The sequence below is a fragment of the Micropterus dolomieu genome, linkage group LG01 (genome assembly GCF_021292245.1).
Source record: "Micropterus dolomieu isolate WLL.071019.BEF.003 ecotype Adirondacks linkage group LG01, ASM2129224v1, whole genome shotgun sequence".
Lineage (NCBI taxonomy): Eukaryota > Metazoa > Chordata > Actinopteri > Centrarchiformes > Centrarchidae > Micropterus > Micropterus dolomieu.
Window position 1 is genome coordinate 46,882,898 of NC_060150.1, and position 26,289 is coordinate 46,909,186.

At 40.6% G+C, this 26,289-nt stretch overlaps 1 protein-coding gene across 1 annotated transcript in view; it reads right to left on the minus strand.

The window, feature by feature from the left end:
* The window catches only part of LOC123984118 (phospholipase D1-like), a 39,187-nt gene extending 20,816 nt beyond the window's left edge, over positions 1-18,371 (minus strand). The window contains exon 1 of the mRNA XM_046070847.1: positions 18,302-18,371. The gene's annotated coding sequence lies outside the window, so the exon portion shown is untranslated. The remainder of the gene's footprint in view (positions 1-18,301) is intronic.
* Positions 18,372-26,289: the final 7,918 nt, after the last annotated feature.

Below are 26,289 nucleotides of genomic sequence, written 5' to 3' on the forward strand. Positions count from 1 at the left end.
GGTGTGTAGGTGTGTGTGTGTGTGTGTGTGTGTGTGTGTGTGTGTGTGTGGAGAGCGAGGGAAAAAAAGCAGTTCAAACGGTGTCATGAATGAGGATTGAAGGGAGGGATTTTCGCATAAACGGACCCAGAAACATGAATGTGATGAGAAACGCTGTGTGTAGGTGAAACAGAGACATTGATGACACCTGGATGTTTACTCCTAAACTCCCAGAAAACAATTAATCATGTCAGATATCATTAATTATGCAGTAAAATGATCTGTGAGCCTCAGAAACGAGCTGCTACAGGTGCTTGAAAAGTTTCATGGTAACTCAGCTGGTAGTGGGGCAGATTTCACATTTGAATAAAAACAGTGGAGTTAAATTATGACCGAATCATCCGACCTCAGTTTTTTGGTTTGAAGATGGAGACAAAATGTGCTGCAGTGTGTCATCCCTAGGTTTCATTCAAAAACAGCACGTTTAAAATGTAGTTGCCTTTGCTGTTTATTTGATTTTGAAAAAATTTTTCTTTATTTAAAGCGCTGAGTTTTAACAGAGCTGATAATTTGAAAAGAAATGCATTTATCTTAGAGATCAATCGATTCATACAAGTTTTGCTTGTGGCTGATATCTCAGAATAGGTGTGTAAGACGTCACATATGGACGCATGTTCAAGACCGTTTGCCGTCAGTTTGTAATACACTGGGAAGCCCCGTAGTGTCATAGTTCAAAGCACTGGAGGAAGCCCTGTAGCGCCATTTTTGAACGCTAAGCAGTTATAATATAGATCTGACTGTATTTCTGCTCTTCCTCTACAACCTGCAACCACATCTAAACTAGCCCAGCCAGCTCCAACATAATGAGAAACACATCGCCACAGCCACAACTGCCACAACTTCACAATACTCACAAAACATAAATTGATACCATAGTTTAAATAATGAGAAGCAAATATCTCTGGACATTTACGTTTATTCAAATCTGTGCACTGTATAAAATTCTGCAGCGTTAAACTCTGGTCTGTTTGTTTTCACTTCCTCCTCCGGGCGACACCGCCACCAACCACAGCAGACAGGGAGACTGTCCCATTTCCAGGAAATCAACTGGTCTGAACCCCACAGAGACCAACAAGTGTCCATCAGCAGCCACGAGTTCTGTAAAAGTGCTCTTGAGCAATACACTGAACCGCTGCCTGCTATTTTAAAAAGCTACAAGCAAATAAAGCAAAATTAGAGGGAAAGTTTTCTAAAAGTATATAAAATTGTAGTTTAAAGGGCGGTTAGGTTACACATAAGAGCTGCTACAGATTTTTTAGCATTTAACATTAGTGACAGTATTATTATTATCAAACAGGGGGACCAGGTGAATTAATCGGATGTGATGTTTTTCCAGGGAGGCTGCGAGGTTTTTCTAGAATTGAGTGAGAAGAGGGGATTCCCAGCCCCAGGATCCCAGCTGAATTTGGTTATAGGCAGAATCTCCGATTTTACCAAGTTGATGGAGTAACCAGAAGCCTTTTTATAATTAATGATCAGGTGACAGACTTCTAATGTATAACAGGACGTCATCGGCATACAAACTAATTTTATGGTGGTGTAACTGTGATTGAATGCCTGAGATACAACATATAAAATATGGATGTATAAACATTATGAAAAAAAAACAATAACCTGATGCCATTAAACTGTAATGTGGAGCAGGGGTTTTCTACCCGGAAGTTCTTATAAACAAACAGTGCTCCCTCGTGGCTGGACTTTAAACAGTAATATAAACAAATTCATCTGCAACACTTGCCTCTTCTGGGTAAAACCACCTGTACACCAAACGACCTTCAAAATCAAAAATTTTTGTTTACAATAGAAACACGGCTGATAGAACATCAAATGCTCTATTTAGCACAATCCACATATTATAATTAAAATTGAAGTGCTCAACAGGGACCACCCAGCTTGGACCAGTTTGTCTCCTTTCAGCACTTAGCTTAAACGCAACAAAGTCAAAACTATGATTCCCTTCTGGCAGAGATACTGCAAACCCTTTCCGGTAAAAAATAATGTTATATGCATAATGTAATGAGCCCTCCTTCACTTAGATACTACTATGCGTGCCCCCCCATGACACAGAGACCATCGTAGGACATTAAATCTCTCCATAAATTATAAATTAGTGTCTCCAACGTAGATTGAGTCTGGGATACAGCCCTGCTTTTAAATGAAGAATTATTTGAAAAATGATTAACTTTTCTGGGCGGTTTCTGGGCGGTTCTTTTCTGTTGCTACGGTCATATTTGTCTGTGACCCCTTAATATTAAGTAATGTCTCCTCGAAGCTGCTCATCATTGATTGCATTTATAAATTGTGAGCAGTTCAATCTGAGGGGGATTTCACCTCTCAGATTATTTCATTAGAATCATTTTTTTAGAATTCAGAAGAGGTAAAAGTACAGTTTTTTACAAAAAAGAATAAAGAATTAAAGAATAGTCAGAAAACATTTATGTTTCACAATTTAGTTTTTCTTATTTTCTAAAAGGTACATTCATCTTATGGCACATTGTAGGCACCTGTGAACGACAACAAATGTAATTTTTTATATATATATATATATATATATATATATATATTTTACATACACACACACAGTAAATAATTTTGCCTCACCTTTATGTGTACTGTTGTGAAAAAAACTCACATTCAGTTAATGTTTATCAGCGCAAACTCAAACAAATTACATGCAAACTTTTACTACTGTACACAGTGCACGTAGCCTCTAGTATGCAAACCATCCTCAGCATTAAGAAACCATAGGGTCTCTGTTTGTTTTGCCACTGTTGTATTGAAACTGTGAGATGTGGGTGAAAGTGCCTCTGAGGTGTGTCTGCATAACAGCAGCTTCTGGTGGAACCGGTGATGCGGGGAATTGAAAAATAGCATTAGACCAGCTGGAGTAAAAGTAAATGAGGGAAAAAAGCCAAAGAATCAGCCAAATAACTGCACCCTGAGCACAAAACTGAAATGATACAAGCATGTATGCTTACTGTAACATAAACTCTTATGTCTTTTGTCTGTGACGGAATAACGTTATCAGCCATAAAAAGAAATACAAACCTGACCCTGTTATTCACTCCCTTCACATTTGAACTAGATTTGGAAACAAAAAGAATTAGAAGAACTGAGCGGTTTTACCACAGAGATTACACTGACACTGAAAATCCTCTAATTTAAAAAACCCCCCACCTCATTAAATATTTAAAATCAGACACTGGGACACATTTTGGTAACAAATGAATTAAACTTATTCAATAACAAACGAGAATAAGATATCACGTTGACCAGGATATTGTATGACAATATTAATCATGATATACAATAATTATGAGAGAACTGTATAATAATTATAATTTTCCTCAACAGAAAAAAACTAAACTTCATTGACTAGTTTGCAATTGTTGTTTTACTTTGAGGATATTTGTCCATCAAAAACTGACTCAACGGCATTCTTTAAGATTGAAGGTGCCGTTTGGTGTTTTCTTGAAAACAAACGTTCTGTTCACTTTCAATTACTCACCAAACAGCGTTCTGTGTATCCCTGAAGGCTACTAAACATGTGGAACATCCTTCCACATAAAACACTTACAAATTAAAATGTTGTATATCCATGTTTAATTGGAAGCAGTCTTCTTTTTGGCTTCTTCTCGGCACATTATAGCCAACAATTGTCAGTCAGCGGACTAAATGAAGCTATTAACAGAAATATGTATAGCTTCACCAACATGCTTGTGCATTTCCTTATGTGTGCATGACAAACAAAACAGGGACTCACTCATTTCACTTTTCTCCATAGTACTACTCGTGGTTTGAAAACCCCCACAGTAACCTTTAAAGCCGAATGATTAGATTTTCAGCCGTTTGCAGGGACACAAATGTGTAAGCAAATACTTCTCTGTTAGCACATCCAGCAAACACAGAGTAACATGATCACCTAATGAATGCTAATATTTAACCTCTATATCTGTCTCTGTATCCTAAGAAGGTTAAAATCAAGGGCAACTGGACTTAGATGAGAGTCTTCGAGTATCTTCATCTAAGAGGCTTCTTCAGTTCTGACCGACTTGCCGGGAGCTAAACGTTCCCATTTCTTCATCAGCTCATCTCCAACAGGTCGTGTACAGCGGGTTTATCAGAGCTTGTTTGACAAAAACAGCTGCTAATGGAAAGATGGAGACTGAACCAGACGGCAAATGTGCCTCAAAAGCAAAACAATGTCCTAAAACAGGCTAAATATCTCTGCAGAGCTGGTGAGGACTCTCTGTGGGTTCAGGACCACAACTGACCTCATTCACATTACACAGAGACATTTGATTTAATGTTAATGTAAAAATATAGATTAATGGGGCTTTCAAGATAAATCCTTTCTATTTAAAAAGGATATTTTCTGAGTTCATGACCCGGGTTAAATATATGTGACTGAAATCATAAGAGGAAATTGAGCTTCAACTTTCATTATTGACCTTGGAAATAGCAAAAAAAATATTTTAAGATGATTAATGCAGGCAGTGGTTGGCTTGTGTCTGTGCATTATTGTGTGTGTCTGAGCCCAGTGAGCACTCACGTTAATAGGGTACAGTGTTGGCCATCACCACCCCCCGCATCACTCGCCAGCCAGGTGGCAGGCTGTTGAGCCATCACACACACACACACACACACACACACACACAAAACCGCCATGCAATCAGGCTGATTCACAAAAAAACTTCTTTAACTTCTCATTTTCTCTCTCTCTCTCTCTCTCAGACTGAAACACACTCTTATGCTTCTGCAAATCATCAGCAATCAGTGACTTCTTAAATTAGATCAGTTAACTGTACCAATGCCCGGGGGGGAAACTAGTTTGGCAGCCGATGCACAGTGACATATAAACAGAGACACGAGTCAGACAGGTCACAACACAGAAGATACTGAAAACGTGCTGAATATCATCCACACTCCACTTATCCTGTGCATCTCATCACGGTCATTTAACTGCATGGAAAATACAGGGACAATGCAGGGTGGTGAATCCGAGGTCCTAATTAATAAATCTGTTATGTGCATGTGTGAAAGACAAACACACCTGGCCACTAAATGTGTATACTCTTGATCAGGTAATAAATAAAAGGCCAATCATAAGTGATGCACCAAACAACAAGACCAAAACATGATGTCAAAAGAAAAGCACACAGAGACATTTTTCTGTGGAGCATTTTGGCACTACACCCAGTCCTTTAACACACTTTTTAGACTCTATAAAACGCCACAAAATAGGGCAGTAACCTTCAAACAAAATGGAGGTGTGAACTCTTCTGCCTCTGGTCAAACACCATGAGCAATGTCCCCATGCAGCGATGACCCAAAATAATCCCTGTAAATTCACTCATTTGGGTTTCCTGACCGGTCGTAAAACAAAATAAGCCATTTGAAGATGTCGCATTTGGCCTCTGAGATCTTGTGACGGCATGTATCTATTCAGCAAGGACAAGGTAAACATGTTTACGAGTGAGTCTAACACTCAACTTGTTGCACTTTAAAACTCAACTTACACAGCGTTAAACATTTGAATAAGTGAAAGTGACCTGATCCTTATCAAAAATGGTTATGTTAGATGTTATCAATATCTATCTGCCTGAAAAATGCCCACAGTCTAAAAGACTAAATACATAATAACTTTATTTATAATTAAAATAACAGTTTCTTGCAGCACACACACACTGAGCGAGCCTGTAAACAGGAAACCACCAACATGCTGAGAACACGGTTTAATACAATAGCAGGAGGAGCATGAATTTCCCTTTCTTGTACCCCCACACACAACCACACACACACACACACACACACCTCACAGTGACGGCATCCACTGACCTGAGCCCGCGGAGGCTGAGGGCAGCCCGTCATCATCTTCAACATGTCTTCACTTGCCTAAACTGCCTCTGTGTCAGGAAACAAAAGGCCACTGCTCTCCTCCCCTGCACTGTCTCTCCTCTCTAGTCCCTCTTTAAATCTCCTCACACACTCTCCCCCCTCTTTTTGCAACACACTCACACACACACACACACACACACTCACTCACATCCACACACACACACACTCACAGAGCCGTGACAGTCTGGGAGGTTGAGAGCAGAGTGCAGCAGCAATGCAGGCAGAGGTAGGAAAGATTCAGCCGGGCGGTACGCAGAGGGGAGGGAAGAGGCACGATTGGCCTGAGGGGCATTCAAGAGCCCAAAGACGGCCAATGAGAGGAGAGGAGGGGGGGGGGGGGGGTCCTGTTTGAGTCACCTGTCTGAATTAAAGGGGCCACTTCAAGACCAAATCCAAACCGTGTTCTTGATTAATTGTTCTAGCTGTGTGACATGAAACCTGAATATATATTTGGGTTTCCCACTGTTTGTCAGACATTAAAACAAATCTGAAGATGTGACTGTGGGAAAATGTACGGGCCTTGTTCACCGTTTCCTGAAATGATTTATCGAGAAAATAAACTGTTTGTTGCAGTCCTGATTCGATTTCCGTCACAACGCCTTAGCAAGAAATTAACACGACATTTTAACTACTGAGAATAGATTTTGGCAGATCTACTATAACTAATATATATATATATATGATAAAGTTTGTTCTCAACTACTAAAAGAATATATTCACACACGCAAAGTGGAATTCATTGTCTCCCTTTTCCCTTCATTTCGTGAATTCTGTCGATTCCTTTTAAAAAGCAACTGAAGACTCTGCTGTTCAAACAGGCTTTTAGTTAGACAAAGGTTTTATGTTTTTATATTTCACTTAGTTGTGTTGCATTTTATTGTGAAGCATCAACTTTACTTACATCAACATTTTGGGTAAATATAACATAAATATGAAGCCACAGCAAGCGACATTTAGCTTAGCTTAGCACAAATACTGAAAATAGAGGGAAAAAACTAGCCTGGCTTTGTCTGAAGTAACAAAAGCTCACTAACACATTACATCTCGTTTGTTTAATCCATGCAAAAACAAAAAAAATGTTGTGGTTTTACAGGGAGTCTTGTGCTGGAACTATTGTCTGGGTGTGGACTGTAGCTTCGTATTTAGCATACCAAAATTTAAGTGGTATCAATCTTCTTATCTAATTCTAAGAAAGCAATTAGTCAAACTTCCAAAAATAGAAACCTATTTCTTGAAAGGGCTTCAAGTTCATGAACCTGCGCAGGTTGAACATTTCTGTGAGTGAACATTTTTGGAAACTGGCTGAACCAGTACAAATTTTTTGTGCGTGAAGCTGGAGGACTGAGCGGCTCCCCACCCCGAGACTAGCAAGCCACCATGACTCATTGTTGACATTCCTGAGGAGGGCTAAAATATTCAGACACACAGCACTGCAGCAAACACACACACACATATACACAGAAATCTTTCACAATCCCAGCTCAAGGGGGAACCAGTGGGTAGCAATGATTAAATCAAACACGATGTCGACCTAAATTTCAACATTTCTTCATGGAGTCTGGTAGGTTAGAGTAGCTCCTGCCCTCAAAATACATTCCCTAAAATTACTCATTCATGCACTGTGTATGCTTATTATGTCATATTCTCTCTCTTCTGTGCATCCACCCAAAACCATGAAGCGCTCCACAACTTGTTGAGGTTTTAATGGAGGTGCACAAATGTGCTATTTTGCCAAAGATTGTACAACCTTGAATCCTCCTGGGCTCCAGCTAAACATTTACATCAGTATTCTAACATGTTGATGTTTACCAGGTTTAATGTTTACCATGTTCACCATATTAGCTTAGCGTGTCAGCATGCTAACATTAGCTAACTACCACTAAACACAAAGTGCAGCTGAGGCTGATGGGAAGGTCGTTGGTGATAAAGACATTTTGACCTGATGAGGGCACTATTTGAAACGTTCAGGGGTCACCAAAGTTATTACAAGCCATCCTGATAGGGACGTGTTTCAGCACTAAACAAATGAGACTTTTATTAATGAAATGCTCAACTTTAGGCTGTACTCAGTTTAAACATCTTGAAACACTTGCGCCCAGAGGTGCCTCAGACAAAAAGGAAATTCACAGGAAATTAGATACTTTATCACCGAGAGAAAACCTTCCAGCCTCTTACAATAATAAAGTTACTGTACTAGTAGTAGTAGTTTTGATTGCTCATGTACAACCTGCAAAGCCCTAAAAAAAAATTTCTTCTGTTAAAAGGAGAGTTCAAGTACGTGACAAACAATTCCCAAGAGGCGCACATGACACTGACACTGCAGTAAATGAATACATGAACTTCACAAAACACACAAGATTACATGAGAAAGACTACATGTGGTGTAATAAAAAGTGCATGCACTCAAAGTACAGCCGAACTAAGCCGCCGCAGACACTGAAAGCAGAATAACTCCTCTACAGCATCCATTTCCTGCTCCTGATCAATACTTCGCTTCAGCTCGTCTTTGTCAGGCTGCTCATTATGCAGCTCCACCATTATTCTCAGCTGGCATCTTAATGACTGTCCTTGGCTAATATTACAATGCCCGGTTATTTTGTTTAGCAGAGAGCAACTGCTTTCCTCTGCTTTACTTTGTCCATGAAATTTAATTCATTATATTTAAAGTTTGGAAGCTCAAACCACACTATAAACTTTCCTTTTATATAGTGTGTCTGGTGTCACTTTTCCTCCAAAACAGCCTCTTCATTGTGTTAAACAATGACCGTGTGAGGTGATTTACCTCCAGAACAAACAGGTTTTCATCCCAACACATGAGTAGGGACTGTGCTCCTGCTGCAGGATGGCAGGAAGCTAGAGTCAACATGACTCAGAGGAAATCACACACCTGAAGAAGAAGCTGAGTCATGATCACACAATGATTAAACAGCCGCTGAAATCCCCTAAACACCTTAATGTCTTGACCAGACAGTAGAAAATTCAAAGTGGTGTGCTGGTTGGTGAGTAATGACAGTTAACTGAACACAGCTGCCGTAAAGACACTGTGTGACACTGTCACCTAGTGCTCAGCTCTCTCAACTGCATGAACCATTTACTGTAAAATACATACTGTTATTCTGAACACCGCTGGATTACCACGCAGGGAAGCGGGCAACTCAACCCAAGAAGCTCCGGGTTCAGAAAGTGTCGGTATTAAGCTGCAACTAACAATTATTTTTATTGCTGACTAATTTGACTATTATTTTCCCAATGAATCGATTATTTGTTTGGTCGATAAAATGTCAGAAAAGGGTGAAAAATCTCAGTGTTTCCCAAAGTCCAAGATGACGTCCTCAAATGTCTTGTTTTGTCCACAAACAAAATATATTCAGTTTACTGTCATTTCAGAAGCTGCAAAGCTGGAAATGTGTTGTATATGCACCACTAAGGCACAATACTGATATGATAAAGACCTGGTGGCTTTATTATCTAAAGTGACTTTAAAAAAAATTGAGTGGGGAGAAGGACTGAACCTCTCCAACTTTTCAAAAAACATTCCTTCTATTCTTCTGCCTTTCTTCTTGTGTCAAAATCTACTTTTAAAACCATTCAGATTGCAGATGTCTAAATTAATTTGTGTTTAATCAGATTACCACATGTCAAATCTGGAGCCAGTTAGAGTTCCAGCACAGAAAGACTGATTATTAGATATTCAGGCAAGAACTGGAGGTAAACAAAGGACCAGAAGGTCAATCCAGCCCTGTTTACTTGTAGTGCCGTCCTGTCATGCAGACGGTTCTGGTTTAACTTCCCTCCATTGTTTTAGGGGCGGGTGCAGGAATCTCATGGACATCTGACAACCAAATGAAACCAAAATTATCTGTACAGACAGATAGGTGAGATATAAATATGTGGTGTTTAATTATATACCAATAATTGACTAATCTGAAATTATTCTATTTCCTTATTCTGTCTTTAAATTGTGATTTTTGTTTTGTTTTGCATCATTGTCTTTATATTTACTAACGTGTCTACCCAGTTCTTTAGTTTCCTGCACTTCACTGTACACATCTATAATGATTTGTCTTTAAAATGTGGAGGAGGAAAACTAGAAAGACTCCGAAAAATGAACAAAAGTAAATGTCGAAACTGTCCTTCAGAATCTGTGCTTGAGTTAATGACTGATCCCAGTCACTGCATGAACAATAAACACCTTGACTGCGTCCAACTTTTGTTTGCCTCATCAGGGAAAGTCCACGTTTTAATATGGTTTATATTTTAGGTTTGTTTGCTCCTGGGCTCATTGTGCAGCTCAAACAAAGAGCTCAGTCTTCTGTTTCATAGGTGTGTGTGTGCGCGCATGTAAAACTATTGCATTACTGCTAGTATTTCTTGTTGAAATGATCCTGATCTTTAACATCGAGTTTCTGCCAAAGAAACTGCTAATCATTTCACAGACAGTTTCTTAAAAGAACTTTGTTTTACTATAATTAGTACCAAATTACAAACAATCTGCAGCATAATACTGTGCGCATTATGCAATAGGGTTGTCTGAGAAGGGGGGCTGAAAATATTAAAAAGCGTAACACTTAAACTGTTCTAGATTTTTTTTCCAGTGGGCCTTCTTTCGGGTGGCTAAAATAAGTTTTGCTGCTGATCTTGTCCACAACGATCAGTTGCTTTGCCTCTGTGCTGGTCCTTCTGTCTGTTTCTTCAAACTGAGGATGCGTTGAACCATATACTGCAGTAATACATTGGCTGTGGATAAGTACCTCATACAAAAAAAACAAACTATCCCTTTAAATTAACAACTATATTTACAGCGCAAGATTGAGAAAGAGTGGTCACATGGGACATGCCAGTTTAAAAAAGATGTGTTTTCAGGCAGGATTTAAAAATGGAAAGCGAGTCAGTGTTGCGGATGTCTGATTGGAAGAGAGTTCGAGAGACGAGGGGCAGAGCGGCTGAAGGCTCTGACCTACATGGTGGTCAAACGAGCAGGAGGAGCAGTGAGGTGAACAGAAGAAGAAGACCTAAGAGTACAGGTGGGTGGGTTAATATGAAGGAGGTCAGTGAGGTACCGAGGAGCGGGGTTGTGAATCACACCAAGACCTGACCTGAGGGGAGGGGGACACTGGAGTTGTCAATGGTAAGAGAAAAACTGTCAGATTTAGTCAAAGTGGATTTGAGGAAGTTGCAAGAGAACCAGGATTTTATTTCTGAGAGGGAGGTGGGTGGGAGAGATGTGGTTGGTTTGGTGGACAGGTAGAGCTGGGTGTCATCTGCATAGCAGTGGAAATGGATGTTAAATTTTATATGTGGCCAAGAGGAAGCAGATAGATGATGAACAGAAGGGGCCCCAGGACAGAGCCCTGGGTAACACTGGTAGTGACAGGGGACAGCACTGATTTGAAATGTTTGAGTTGGATTAACTGCGTGCGGCCAGAGAAACTTGATTTAAACCAGTCCAAGGGTGTATCAGAGACTAATCTGTCAAGGAGGATGTTATGAGAGATGTTGTCAAAGGCTGCACATCAAGGACGATGAGAATAGTTAGTAGTCCGGAATCAGCTGCCATGAGAAAATCCTTGGGGATTTTTACCAGAGCTGTTTCTGTGCTATGGCAGGGACGGAAACCAGATTGGAATTGGACCTGATATGCAACTGTTTTTTCAAGGATTTTAGAAAGAATAGGTAGGTTAGAAAGAAGTTGGTGAAATTGTTGGGGTCTGCACCAGCTTTCTTAAGTATAGGAGTTATTGCAGTGGATTTTAGCAGGTTTTAGGTGAGCAGGCTTTTACTAAGATGGTAGGAGGAGGGTGAAGCTGACAAGTAGTTGGTTTCGAATTTCTAATATTGTCCAATATTTCAGCAACAGAGGGAAGCGAGAAATATGTAAATGGCAGAGAAAGAGGCGGCGACATAACTGAAAAAGACTGTGAGAGGTATTAGTAATCAGTGGATGGTGAATATTGTGTACTTTGGCATTAAAAAAATTACATTAAGGAGTTACAGTAAGCAGTTACAGATGAGGCGCGAGAGAGTCCGGTGGTAAAGTGTCCAAAACTAATGACATTCCCAGCAGTCCCAGCCGTACTTTGTGTTTTAGTGCAAAACACCAAATAGTTAGCATGCTAACAAGCTAAACTAAGGCGGTGATCATGGTAAACATTGTACCTGCTCAACATCAGCATGTTAGTATGAGCACGACTGTAGACCCTTAAATGTCTTGCCGTTTCTTCACAGTACAGCTGAACATACTGAGGCCACAGTAAGACGTCCTTACCATTTCCTGACCAGCAGCTCTGCTGTGAGGAAAAAAACAAACAAAAAAAGAACCTGCATCCTTCCATGGTTTCCTATATTGTGTACCGTGTGCTGTACTATCCGGCCTTTCTGTGTGGAGTTTGCATGTTCTCCCTGTGTCTGCATGGGTTCTCTCCGGGTGCTCCGGCTTCCTCCCACCATCCAAAGACATGCGAACTAGGTTGATTGGTGACCCTAAATTGTCCTTAGGTGTGTATATGAGTGGTTGTTTGTCTATGTGTGGACCTGCGATGGACGGGCGACCTGTCCAGGGTGTACCCTGCCCTTTGCCCAATGTCAGCTGGGATTGGCTCCAGGCCCCCCCGCGACCCTTTATGCAGGATAAGCGGTTGACGATGGATGGACTCAAAACTGAAGTTCAGCTGAAGCGTTTTGTCTCTTTTTCGTCTGGCAGTCTTGTTCCTGTGTAGGAGGGGTGGAGCCTTTGACAGTTTGTACCCAGGGACCCGTTGTTTCATAATTCGTCCCTTCCTGGAAGAACTTCCTGATTGGCGTCTCATACCTGGCAACATTTAGGTTTCAAAATAAAGGAGTTTCTGAGACCGAAATGGGTTAGTTCAAACTGTTCAGTCCAACTCTGCATACATTCGCAGGTGTATTTAGATTTTTAAGGTGGACAGCCGTCCTGCCCTGACATTTTGACAAGGCAGGAGAAACAAAAGGCCACCGGGAGATGGGAAAGAGTGTTGGCAGATGTGGTGTCATGTCATTTTTAGCAACATTGGACAGTTTGATGAATACAGACTGACATTATCCAGCAGCATGTGACTGGCAGGTTGCAACACACTTCCTCTTTCTTGCACTGTAAATGTGTGTAATCATGAGTGTGTGTGTGTGTGTGTGTGTGTGTGTGTGTGTGTGTGTGTGTGTGTGTGTCTGTGTGGGTCAAGGCTGGTCAGGTAACCAAGATCCTTTCAGTGATACATCGCTGAGCGTTTCTGTCTTTATGGGACGTTAAGACTCTTGTCTTGTGCAGAGCATCTTGTTTTTCATCAGTCGATCGTAATCTCCTGACTCATGACTTTTAGCAGCCAATCCAGCAGAACAACAGACTGTGTATGTGACCTCAATTTACTGAGACATTTTAGGCATTCAGTGGACACTCCCACAACAAACCAAATCACCATTATAAGAAACAGGAGGAAGCTCACGGGTTACTGAAATATCACAAACACAAGAAGCTGAAATTCACATTGAAATTGCATTTTGTTCCACTAACAATTTCCCAGTCTGGACAAAACGCCCCATCTGCATGAGAATAAATGATGGTATTAGGACATTGAGAGCAGAGTTACAAAGCAATGAGCACGACTGCTTCATTGCAATACTGGACATTTCTATGATTTTTTATCATACCCAGCAGCCCCTGACAGCAATCTTACAGGTTGGACCTGAAATGTACGACACAGCGTCTGAACTGAACGCTGTCAGATTAACATAAAGTCTGCAGAGATACAAAGACACAGAGCACAGCATGCAGAGACAGAGAGAGATGTGTATCCTGTAACATACTGCCTTTTAAGATCACTGGAATGAATTTCATATCTCCACCATCATGTCTTCTGCACAGAAACAGCTAAATAAACTAGAAAACACTGCATAAGAGCCAATTACAAGTTGTTGAGGATCAATGTCTTCCATCAGATCAACCTATAAAAACAACCACAGTGATGATCTGACCAGCACTCCCTAATGTCCTGTTATTCAGTGCTTGTGACTATTGACAGAGGCACTGATAAAAAAAGTTTGCTCATGGTGGAGTGCTGGATAAACTGTCTAAACATCCTTGTTATCCTGACATTTAACTCAATGACCGCATTCTGTAAATACTTTCACGGCAATTTATTTCATCTGAAAGGCAAAAAAAAAAAAAGAAAGAAATAATTGGCTCATGTAACCGCAGTCACTTCAGATCCCAACATGAAGATAAGTGAGAGATGCTTTTATCCGGCAGGAAAGGCTTCGGCGTGTTACTGAGAGCTAATTCAACTCGACAGGCCGCTGCAGGGAGATCAAACCTGTGACCTTTCGGTTACACAATAATCTCTCCAGCCCCTGATCCACAGTCACTTTGTGTTTGTGTACCACTCTGAGAGAGTCTGCTTTTTTTCCTCCTCTATTATTACATTTCAGCAGCATTTGGAGAAGTTGCAGAAATATGAAATTTCTATCTTGCACCACGTTTATATTTAATATATTAATCGTGTCATTTCCCCTCTCGGTCCAAAGCCACCCACATGTTGTTGTTGTTGCAGCTTCTAATGATTTTGAAGTTACTTTAAAAGATGTTTTGAAATTAAATTCAAAGACTGAGAATCAACATGTTTCAGCTAAGACAACACATGATATAACTGAATTTATAGACACCTCACTTTCGGGGTGTACGGGTGAAATCGTCTTCAGACTACAGCTGTACCAACACAAATATGACAACGCAGGTATTTTAACGAAACAGTCAAACGTATGTGGACGCACCTGTCCTGGTCCGTACCTCGTAATTCCAAAGAAGGAAAATCTTAATGCTAATATATTTAAGACAGCGGTGCCCCCGTGCACAAAGCAGCTCCTTAAAGAAATGGTTCTCCCAGTTTGTTGTTTGAGTCCTGACCTCAACCCCATCCAGCACCTTCGGGATGAACTGGAATGCAGACTGTGAGTCAGGCCTTTACTGGCGGACTGTCTTCACATATATATTTGGCCACGTCCTGTACTAAGTGACAAACTAACTTAATCTCTCTCAGTAAGCAGAGAGGGGGGAGCACCTGACATGCTGCAGCACCATCACATGTACCTGTGTAAAGTTCAGGTGTCATATTTTTGGCCATGTAGACAATAATCACATCCATGCATATTGGCAAAGGAATCACACGGAAGAGGCTTCTCCAACTTCTACACTTTAACTGACCCTTCGCTAAGCCACGCCCCCCTTAGTTGCTGTTGCTAAGCACGACAAACTGTCGGACTTCTAGCACGGCGCTGCCACTGTTTATTACTGCACTCCCCGGAGAAATAGTGTCTAATTGTTGGAAAAAGCGATCACAGAAAGAAGCAGACAGTTTTGCAGTTGCATTTGAAGGTTTTATTCAGGCTGTCAAACTGATGTGAAAAAAATAAAAGATCACCGAGTAAAAGTGAACCACCGTATTATTATTGAATACGGAGAAAGAGGACAACGATATTAAGGATCAACACTGTACACTATTACAATCATTAAGAAACAGAACAGTAGAGCTTTAGAACGTCAGTAGGAATTTAGCTAACTAACATTACATTAGGAACAATCTACAGACGACATTTTTCTGGATTTGTTTTAGGTTATGGAAAACTCGCTGGGTAGCAACTGTAATTATTAAAAGTGCCCCATGAACAGCGTTTGACCTTCTCTTGGAAAAATACAGCAAAAGATAGCTACAGAACGACTCCTTTCAGCATTAGAGTCAACGGAGCGCAACCAAGAAAGTGTTGGACCTCAGTTAGAGAGAGTCCTATACTGCGCTGTGATTGGCCAGCTGTGTATTCGGGGCGTGGCTTAGCGAAGGGTCAATTGTTTGAGACATTTAATGACGCGTTACTTGAGCCCAGGTTTCAGCTGCTGTTGCTGGGTTTAATTGTCAGTTGTGGCATGTTTGTGTTGTGGCATTTCACTGCTGACAATCCTGATTAAAGTCTGGACCTCTCCCACCGCGCCCGCTGCTCCTGGAGCTCTACTTCCCCTATCTGTGTGTGTGCGTGGGCTACAAAAGCACACACACACACCCACAAAGTCAATTAAGCACTCCCATGCTGTGGACTGTTTGCTGGAAGAGCCATTACATGAATATATTATCAAACACTCACAGTATCCACCTGTGCACAACAATACTTGAGCAAAGCCAAGCTCATGGGAGAAGTTTTCCAGAAAGCCTCTCTGCCAGAAAGCCTTCCAGCTGGCTTAGGTTTAGAAAAACAGAAAGGCAGAAGGCAAACGTCTCCCAGGTGCCCGTCAGTCTGTATGGGAGTAAGCAAACAAGTCAAACCTGCACTATTTAATGATTTAAAACAAAATTGGCACACACACACACACACACACTTGAAACACGCCCACCTGTTCACACACAAAACTACTAAGAGAAAAGATCTGAGATCTGAGCGGAAATGAAAACTTTCCTCCTTCTTATTCTCTCTTTCCTCAGACTTCCTGTCTAGACTTCCTGTCCATCATGTACAGTAGCAGTGGTTAAAAAAAAAAAACACCTCCTCGTGCCCCCAAAACCAGCCACACTGTTACCCTGCAAGTCGTGCAGCAGCGGCGTTGCAACACTTAAAGGCACTCTCTGCAGACAGACATGACAGGATGGAGGCAAGTTATTTCAGGCACGTTGAAGTAAAAGTCTGGTTCATGTTCTCAGACAAGTTAGATGACCGACAGATGGATGGTCACGAAACTGTCCCCGTCAAATCATCAGTATTGTGTAAGAAGATCTGGTTTATTGATAAAATGTCAGAAGGTGCGAGCCTGTGGATCCAAAAACTGAAGGCAAGAGGTCGACTACAACTCCCAACGACAAGCAGAAGCTACAGATTACACTTAAACAAGGAAAAATACAAGGAAGCGTTGTTAGTGGAGCACTTAACAGCTAAAGAGTCAAACATTTCCCTCAGGAGTTGGTAGACACTAACACCAGAGCTGTAGAAAGTCCACTATCAACCACAAGCTGACATAGTATGAAATGCGTATTTCCCCCTGACATCAGGGTGGTCTTCCCCTAACACCATTCATAATAAATACATGCGTTTAAAATCAAACATTAACCCTGAAAGGAGGATTTAACAAGTGTTAGTTTAATTTAGGCTGTTACTGACTAAATTGATCACGTGACCAGATGTGTCAGGATGTGGGTGAATTACCACATCGGCTAAAAAAAGCGATAGAGTTTTCAGGAAGACACCCTGGACGACGTTTTGTGGCATCTCCTAATTTAAAGTCAGTAGAAAGGTCTCTAAAAAAAAAAAAAAGACAAAAACTTTTGGGTGAAGATGAAATAACTGCGTCCTGAGTCTGCAGTAGTTTGCAGGTACATCTAGAGCTAAAACCACTGCAACATAATAATGCAGTAGATCCTCCCACCATGACGGTTACACTGTTCAGATTATGTTGAGGCTGTTTGAGAGACAGGTGTTGATCGAAGCCATAAACTGGGGTGTTCCATGTATTTTGTCCACATCGCTGCATCAGTGAGAGCAGACTAAATATTATAAGCACATCTGACATGAAACTGTATCTATTAGAGGTGAAATCTAAACCTGCATCTTACTGTAGAAGGACAGTGTAGAAACAGTCTTTCAAAGAATTGAAGGAAGAAACACTGAACACAAGTCAAGCTTGAGGAAAAAGCAAAGAAGACTTCATGGACTGATACAGGCAGAGAGACTGTAAGATCTCACACTGGGTTTGGTAAGTTGTTTGTGTGTTGGTTTCGGGGGGGGGGGGGGGGGGGGGGGGGGGGGGGGTGAAGCTGTGTGATTGACCTGCTGATTTGGAGGAAGTGGTTTTGTCTATCTGTAATCTATCGAGGAGTGAAAAAGGAAGAAGCGAGCTGTCACAGGCCAGCAGGGTGACACACACCTCCGTACTGGTCTGACCTGTTATCATCGGCATCTGGGAACCTCCCCGAACCTGTTCCCGGATCCGGGTTTTGCTCCGTGGTCCACGTGCATCAGCTGATACCGATCCCCCCCACTGTAACGCATGGCTGATCTGGCCACTGCAATCCAGCGCACAACGCCAGGGTGCTGTACCCGACCACTGCAGAGGACGGATGCCTTCACAAGCCAAAAACACACCCACACGACACCGCGTCACCGCCGTTGTTTCCATCACTGCGACATAATTACGCGCAAACTTTACGCGCGATGTCAATTTACCACTAATTACGCTGTTACGCACCTGCGCTGCCGCAACACGAGCAAACTTCAGTGAACACTGACCGGGTTCAATCCCCAAACGCACACACAGCGTGTGATGTGAGACACACACCGCGCTGATAAACAGTAAAATGAGTGTGAATCTTTTCCTTACCTCCTGATGTGAACTGAAGTGACGGCAGCTGGTGGGTTGAGTGTGCGGAGGCGCGGCGAGCCGGTGACCAAATCCTCCAGGTTGGTGAAGAGAGCAACAGTGACCAACAAAGAGACTTCCTGTGATTTTACTTTCAAAATAAAATTCCTTTTTAGTGGATGCAGAAGGTTATGTTTATCAGGACAAGGACATGGATTTTTTTTTTTTACACTTCATATTTACCTTTTATTGAACGCTATGTACATATAGATATGCAGGAAATGTTTGGTATCTCATCTGGTGTTTTTCCTGAGGCTTCTCTTGGGTCGATTGTTGAGCATAGGTGTGATTTACACTGGAGACGCTGGGGACATGTTCCCATCACTTCTTGAAAGCATTTTTAAAAATGTTCTGAAAGTTAACCAACAATGTTAATCCAGCCATTAAATTCATTGTCAGTTTCAGTGAAGCCCTGTCTGATCACAAGGCCACTTTAAAACTGTTGCACAGTCTTTAATCTGTATTCAGTGTTAAACCACTCCACCCAAATACTTTAAAATCTTCTAGAAAGCGTTATGCAAAATACTGCATTAAATACACCTTAACAGTGACACGAGGCCCAAACTGAATAGATTTTTTCAGCGTGCTTCACTCTGAACTGGCTTCTCTGTTTTTAAAAACATTATATGTGAGACGCTGTGTGTTTTATTGCATGTTAATTATGATCATACAAATACTACACTTGTTATTTGTCATATTACCACTACCATTACTATTTTTGTTCATCTCCATGTGGAACTTGCATTGTGCTGCTTTCTTTCCTTTCAATACATAAAGACATATAATTATTACAGTTATTATACAGATTACACATTAAAATAATTACATTTGATTTAGCTGCTGAGTAGGAAAGTCATTGTGAGCTTTAAATGGATGGATGGTCTTTATATATTAAGCGTTTCACTTGAACTTCAACTTGAAATTAACATGTTTATTTTGAAGGGCAAATGCCTTACTTCCGGATGAACTTGCTTTCTTTCTCTAAGTTGACGCAGCTGATCACAAACCACGGCTTCCTCTGTTAAACCACGCCTGGAAACCTCCGCCGCTTATTTACAGAAGAGAAAAATAATTAACATATAATCTGTTTTAGAAACATAACATTGTATCATAGCAAAATCGTAGAACAATATATAAATACCACAGTGGTGTTAAAGGAGATGAGAAATACAGTGAACTTACTGACAAACTTTTATTCCGCGTAGGAATGTTAAAGGAATATTACAAAGATTTATGGTGGCAATTTCAAATAGGAATCTCAGCAGTCTGGAGTTTATTCACACACATACAGAAATGAAGACACAGTTAAAGCTTCCTTTCTCTGCAGAGCTGCGATCAGCTGAATCCCATAATCAAAGTGTCAGGAGTGCTGTGTTCATGTGGGAGAGAGGAAGTGAGCGGGAGGAGGGAAGAGGCAGAAAGACAGGGCTCCAGCATCCAGTTTCTGACATCCCTTCGGTTACATCTTTATTTTAATAACTTTATTTTAAGTAACTGTGTGCTGCAGTAACCTTCCGGGTTAATACTCGGCGATTATATCAGCTTACAATATCAAATGTTGGCCTCACACATTCAGTGTCTCACATCCTGTGGTTTATTTTTTTATTTTATTTGGTTGTGTAGAACAAATGCTTGCAGATATCAGTGGTTTCCAAACTGCAGAGTCATTATAGCACTAAAGTGAAGTTACTTTCAATTGAATAGACCTTTTTCACAGCAGAGTGTCCAACTAATAACATTAATAATGCTACACTGCATTGCAATCATTGCTGAAACTGATGGTGGTGGAGTAACTAAGTACAATGTGCTTTTCAAATATTGTATTATTTACTGCGTCCTTTACTACACTTATTTAATAACTTTAGTTACTTTGCAGATTCAGCAATGATAATGAAAGATAATCAGCAAATACGTTATTATCCCTCCGTTACCAGCTGCTGCATTAAAGTGAGGAACACAATATAATTATTCTGAATTGTTCCATGCAGCATTCAAGTATGAGTACTTTTACTTTTAATATCATTTAGAAGAAATCCCTTGTGTGCAAGGGTCAAGACCGAAAACCAATCTTGGTATTGGGCCCTCAGACGGCTCTGCATCAAAAATAGATCCCTTCATGGGCTGAGGAACGCTTCCAAAAACCACTGTGTGTAAACCAGATCCAGAAGCACTGCTGCCCTCTGTGGGCCCGAGCTCATTTAAGACGGACTGAGGTGGACTGGAAAACTGTCCTGAGGTCTGATGAGTCAAAATTATAAATTCTGTTTGGAAATCATGGACCTCCAGGTTAAAGAGCAGAGAGACCATCCCGCCTGTTACCAGTGCACAGTGTAAAAACCACCGTGGGGTGCATCTGTGGGGTAACCTGCACATTTGTGAAGGCACCATTGATGCCAAACGATACATACAGGTTTGGAGCAACAAATGCTGCCAAGTAGACGACGTCATTCTTCAGGAACACCCTTGCTTATTTGAGCGAGACAATGCCAAACCACATTCTGCAGGTATTGCAGCAGCATGGCTCTGTAGTTAAAGAGTCTGGGTGCTAAACTGTCCTGCCAGAGACCCTCTGAATGTCTGGAGCATTATGAAACGTAAAATATGACAAAGGAGACCCAGAATCTTAAATCCTACATCAAGCAAGAGGAAACCTTCCAGCTTCCAGCGGTCGGTCTCCTCGGTTCCCAGAGGCTCACAGAGAGTTGATAAAAGAAGAGGTGATGCAACAGAGTGAACATGACCCGACCGGTTTCAAACACGTTGCTGGCATCGATTTCAAAATGAGCACGTCATCATCCAAAAAGAAAAACATTTTTCAATTTCAACATTTGATAAGTGTTCTTTGTGCCATTCTGTTAAATATGCCATCACATTTTGTTTCTATTTACATTTTACAGAGTGTGCAAACTGTTTTGGAAACTTTGAATGCAGGGCTTTGACTTGTGACAGAGTATTTCCACACTGTGGTATTGCTACTTTTGGTTACTGCTCGCACCACTGCAAGTAAACAATGCACATGTGTCAGCATTTTCTCTTTTTCCTCCTTATAAAAATGTGTCTGGTAATGATCAAATATAATTGCTGGTTGGTTACTGTGCTGCAGGAAGACCCCTTTGAGCCAAACCAGCAGCCTCCTCATTGATACACAGCTGCTATTATCTCTGTAGAGAAGCAGTTAAGCTTCTCCGCCACCTCGCATTCAAATACCCTCTCTCTCTTTCTCTCGTCTTAATAAACACCACGCACACACAGACGCCTGAAGGCATCTGTTTACACGAACACACTGTGCAACACTGACACACATTATGTTCACACAGAGAGAGAGAGAGAGAGAGAGAGAGAGCACAGCTGGAGCACAGAGCAGGAACAAAGGTGTAAAAAGGGAATTACGCAACATTAAAGGAGCAGTGAGTCTAATTCTTCATGCAGTTACTTAACACATAACATTCCTGTGGTGTGCTGCTACGCTGATCCGCATGCTTCCTGCTTATTGGTCCAGCTGCTAAATGCATTTGTGTCGCTCTAATCTCATTTTGTGGTTAGCATCACTTCACCTCCTCATTTGCATTTTCAGCCGCTCCGAGCTGAAACATCTGGGCTGCAGAGACTGATTACATGTTCACGCCCAAATAATGCACATGCCTTTTACTACTGGTGCTGCAATTTCTATTAGTGAATTTTAAGGTGCTTGTACTTCACTTAAGTATTTTATTTTTATGCCACATCTACAGAGGGAAATATCTAGGGCTGCCCCCAACAGTCGACTAAACCGATGGACTAAACCAATGAAAACTTGGTTGACTTTTCTTATGAACTAACAGTTTAGTCGAGTGTTCGACAGGGCTGATTTCTGGCACAAAGAAAACACACATTTAGTGTTTTTGTTTGTTAACAAAAAGCGCCTGTGATGAAGACCATCAGCGATCACTGAACAAAAAGCTCTAAAAAGCTTCAGAGCATTTTCTCTTCCAGGGGTATCAAAAGGGTTTTTCTGCAGCGTACAAAGTCCAGGATGAAATGAAATACTTGAACAGCGGGTACAGTGTTCAGAGCTGACATGAAATAGACTGGACATAAGATTTAAATAACATGCTGTTACATTTAAACAAACCACAATGTTGCCTCTTTCTTGTTTTATTGACGTTTTCAAGTCAGATAAGTGGATTATGACTATAATAAGTTTATTGGTCTAGTACCTTTCATACCAAAGTGCTATATGATAAAAACAAATAAAAGTGAATAAAATCCAAAACATTATATAAAACAAGATAAAACTGTCAGTTAAGCAAAGGTCGCCTATAAGTCCAGCATTAGCTGGAGGAGCTCAGGATCAGGCGCACAGGGAGCAGATCACAGATACAAACAGGAGACTTTCAAAACCAGCCGTCAAATCTCTAAAAGTGAGCAGTGAAGGGCAGATTTGGGTTGATGTGCTTTCTTTTCTTTGAACATTTACAAGCCCAGCAGCAGCGTTTTCTGTCAGCTGCAGTCTCTGAATGCTTCAATGAATTAATGTTTTATTTCGGTTTATATTATAATGTACAAAAAAAATGGAAATGTTGTGTAAATATACAACTTACAAAAATCTTATACATGCTTACACCAATCCATTCACACAAAATAACATAAAATCAAAGGAATAGACTGAAGCCCGAGGCTGATATTTGCCTATCCTGTACACTAGAATGCAGAATACCATCAACGTTTCGCCTGCTGATACCAGAAGAAAGTATTTTGCAAAATCTTTGATGACCTTCACGAGATCTGAAGATGAAAGGAACAAACTGATCTTAAATGTCTCAGCTGGACACTTAAATGTTGTTTTATCTTCTTATAACTTCATCATAGTGTGTTATAAACAATTTATTAAATGTTTAGGCCTATATGGTGCTTTTAAATGCTAAATAGGGGAACTTGTTACTGGAATAATGTGACAAAATAAACCTTTAACACACTGAAAAAATCCCTTGGATGTGTGTTTGCTGTGGGATCTTTTGTGCACTCAAACACTGATACCTAACACCTTAAATGATGTTGTTTTAAATCAAGAAGTTGTGTTATTCATCTTTGTTATTAAACCTTTATTTCACACAGACGTCCAGCTGTAGAAATATTTTATCCCAAAGTGCTTGTCACGTGCAAGTGGTTTAAATTACATCAGTTTTTCCCAGTGCAGGACAGAGAGGCTTTTATCAGATCCTGAGAGGTTCGGTGCTTTAGCCCACTCCAAACATAAAAGTTTCATCACCTGTCAACAATAAATACAGCTGCAGGATGTTGTGCTGCTGCACTGACTGACTTCATGAGCTGAAACGGCTCCCTGGACGGCGGTTTGCTCCTGCTAAACACAGAACGGAGGCTCCTGCTGCAGATCAGTGAAGAGAGTAACAATCTTCAGCTCACATTATGAAGGTAATAATGATTTTATTTTTAGGCAACAACATTATAAAAACACTGGATAATGGCAGAAAACTAATAAATCAAACGACAGTAAACAGAACAGGTGACGATAGTTACTTGAGAGCAGGAGAATAATGAGCAAAACGTCCTGGCGGGGAAATAAAAAGAGACGTGGAGAGACACAGAGAAGCTGAAGGTGCACAATATTCAGTTCACTTATCTCCCAATTAAACTCCACCAGCAGAGAGATGAAGCTGGAGGACTCCTGAGCACCACAGAGGAAGAGTTTACTGGAAAATCCTGTGAAGGTCATAAATCAGTGCAACACCACAGTGCGAAAATGCTGTTACATATAATAATGCATTCAAAGTATACGTATTATTACAAAAAAGGAAAAGTACTCAGAATTCATATTATTAGATGATAATAAGGGATGCATTAATGTGTAAGCATCAATAATGTTGTAGCTGGCAAAGGTGGAGCTAATTAACTACTTTAATAATACTGCAGCTGAATCTCTAAAATCTATTATATTTTATTAATTGATTTTTATTATGGATTAATAACCTAAATTTACAAAGTCACTAGTAACTAATGTATAAAGTATAATGTAGCATAAAATGGTAACATTACTCCAACAATACCCACACCACAGTTGTCTCAGTGAAAATATATAAATCAGCATTGACGCCTACCACCAGTCTGTCTGCAATAAACCATATCAAAGTGGACTCTAGCGTCTCATTGTGCTTGACTGCACATCCACCGTGTTAATCAAACCTGGTAATCAGCGCCAATCAGCGACTATCTAATGTATGTTAATACAAGTAGTATGAGGCGTGTTGTGATTCTAGGATTAAGAAAAAGGAAGCTTGATTTCAGAAAGTTATTTGGATAGAAAACTTAAGGAGGTGGAATGTAACTAAGTACATTTGTTCAATTCTAGACTAAAATTACTGGATAAGAAGAAACAGATGCATCATATATGATAATTCTGTCTGTCTGATAAATGTAGTGGAGTAAAAATCACTCTGTGATGTGGTGGGGGTGAAGTATAAAGTAGCATTCAAAAAGCAAAAGTACCTCAAAATTGTACTTAAATAAATGTGCTCAGTTTCATTCCTCCACTGGACGTGAAAGGAGGCAGCAGCCAGGACTACATCCAATGACATATAATATTACACCAGGACATTTAGAATAGAAACATTGCAACCTGCTTCAAACCCAGCAGCACGGTGACATCTGGTGGTTTGTAAAACTTACTGCAGCCTGAAGCAGAAGCACCAACACACCTCTGATTTTAATCATTTTAGTCTCACAAGAGCAAAAAAAGAGTCCAAGAAGCCTGAAAGTTATTATTAGATTTGTAACACTTCTGGTCAGAAGAGCTGCATTAAATGTTATTCTGCTGTAACATAATCTGTTATTGTACAGCACGTTTATTTCCTTTTTTGATTTTGGGTAACTCACAACTGCACTGTAGGGGAGAGCGGGGTGAGTTGAGCCAATTTTTACTTGATGTGGCTTTAAAGTGAGGACATGACAGAATGCGGTGCATCCCTGAGAATAATCAATTTGGATCTAAAATAAACTGTTTCCATTTCATTAGGCTTTCCGAAAAAACACTTGCCCCATATGAGGGGTAAGTTGAGCCAAGGGAGAGAATAAGTCAATGGCATTTTCGTACCTCTCCCACTGCTCTGTCCAAACCCACAATAGGAGTTGAAGCCTGTCTGTCTTCCGTTTACAGAAGCATGACTTGGTGGTTTCTGGTCTAAAATGCATAATGTCACATCATTTCGCTGATGCATAAGAATGCAATGTAAAATTACAGTAAAATAGTCATCTCAACTTCCCCCCTTTTGGCTCAAATGACCATTTTAACAAACTTGTGTCATCCAGCAGTTTAAGGGTAAAGTCACGCTAACAGTATAGCCTCATACTGTAACTTCCTAAAGCTCTAACAGTGGCGTAACATTTTCTTAATCATAAAAAAAAACCTGTTTTTTGATCTTAAATGTGCTTATCACTTATTCCATATACCTCTCTCCGTCACAGGGAGAGTAAAATGGATGACTCTTCAAAAATGTGTGATCACATGACCAATTTTGTCTGCGGTTGCCGAGAAACAAGGGGTGGCTCAACTTCCCCGCAGGCTCAAATCACCCCGCTCTCCCTATTCTGGTCTGTTCCATTTGTATTTTGTTTAATTTGATCTCATTTTATTGTATCTCAGTTGGTTTCATTCAGTTTTTATTGCTTGTTGTTTTTAAATGTCACGCTTTTCTCTCCTCATCTAAAAGACTTTGAATTGCCTCTGTGTTTGAAATGTGCTGCCTTGCTTAGATACTGAATTATTTTTCTGATATGAAGTATCAGTGTACCTTTTTTGGTGTAGTTGAGGCCCGGTGCTGCACTGTGGATGTGTAAATGAAGCTGCTTTATTAAGTCATCGGTCACGTGGTTCTCTTCATTTGATACAAAGGATGTGATTGGTTACTGTCTTGATTAATTATGCCAACATCAGTGAGTTATTGTATAAAAATAAA